The 1,324-nt window shown below is 22.6% G+C and overlaps 1 protein-coding gene across 1 annotated transcript in view; it reads right to left on the bottom strand.

The window, feature by feature from the left end:
* The window catches only part of LOC117181580 (nuclear speckle splicing regulatory protein 1-like), a 25,004-nt gene that overhangs the window by 5,166 nt on the left and 18,514 nt on the right, over positions 1-1,324 (bottom strand). The window lies entirely within an intron of this gene.

Genomic DNA, 1,324 nt, shown 5'->3' with positions numbered 1-1,324 from the left:
TACTTTTTTTAAATTTTTATTTTTTTTTTATTTGAAGGTTCATCTCTTTCGTTGAAAATACATTTTTGAAACTGACAATCAATACCATTTTTGGTTAAGAAATTATGTGTTTTGTTAAAAGGACGTCTTTCTTTGTAGAAATTAAATTGTTTTATGGAAAATTTATACTTTTTGATTAAAAATTACATTTTTCGGTTGAATTATCAACTATAAATATGTTTTGGTTATAAAGTCGTTCTGTTGTGAATGCAACTTTTGTTAAAAATTAAAATCATAATTTTTCGGTGGAAATACTGTTTTTATTTCTAAAATTAAACAATTTCGTTAAAAGTTTATGTCTTTTGTTGGAAATTGACCTTGTTTGGTAGAACTTTAATCTTTTTGGTTGAAAATGTGTCAGTTTTGGTCAAAAATGCAATAGTTTGGTTAAAATATCAACTGTGCATCTTCTTGGGTTTGAAAGTCGATTATTTCACTAAGAGTTGAACTACTTTGTAAAAAAATGCGTTTTTTTAACAAGATTTTTTAATTATGGTTGAAAATTTAACTATTTGGTTGAAAGTTTAACTCTTTCATTGAAAACTCATATTTTTTGCTTAAAAAATTCAACTTTTTGTAGCTAATTCGTCTTTTCTACTTTAAAATTATATAATTTCTTTACAAATTCATGTATTTTGTTTAAGATTTGTCTTTTTTTGTAGATCATCAATTTTCTTGGTCGAAAATTCATCTGATTGGTTGAAAATTTAACAACTTTGTTTAAAATTAATTTTTTCTGTTAAAAATTATAATTATAATAATTTATAATTAATTATAATTATAATTATTATAATTAGATAAATAATTATTTATCTTTATTCGAAAATATAACTATTTTACGATTGATTAAAAATTAATCGTATATATTGGTTAAGTTGGAAAATCGTTTTTTTTTTTATAGAACATTAATATTCTTGGTCAAAAATTGACCTTTTCCCTTGAAAATTTAACAATTTTGTTGAAAATTCGTTTTTTTTCTTGTTTAATTCAATTTTTTAGCACAGTTTTTTATCTGGAAATTGTACTATTCCATTTTTTGTTGAAACTTTATCCTGTACATTTTATTAGTTAAAACACCAATTCTTCGATAGAAAATTAATTTATTTGATTGAAAAGTAAACTTTTGGGTTGAAAATTGATTTATTTCACTTAAAATTAATTTTTTAAACTAAAAAATCACGACATAGTGTTGATGGCAGAGGATGAAGAAGGGATGGCGGGATTAATTACAGGATTAGAGAAATACTTAGATGGGAAAAAGCTGAATGTAAATGTAGAAATGACA

Source organism: Belonocnema kinseyi, chromosome 1, assembly GCF_010883055.1.
Source record: "Belonocnema kinseyi isolate 2016_QV_RU_SX_M_011 chromosome 1, B_treatae_v1, whole genome shotgun sequence".
NCBI classification, from domain to species: Eukaryota; Metazoa; Arthropoda; class Insecta; order Hymenoptera; family Cynipidae; genus Belonocnema; species Belonocnema kinseyi.
The sequence above is the reverse complement of the archived record's forward strand: the minus strand, read 5'-3'. Positions and strand labels throughout refer to the sequence as shown.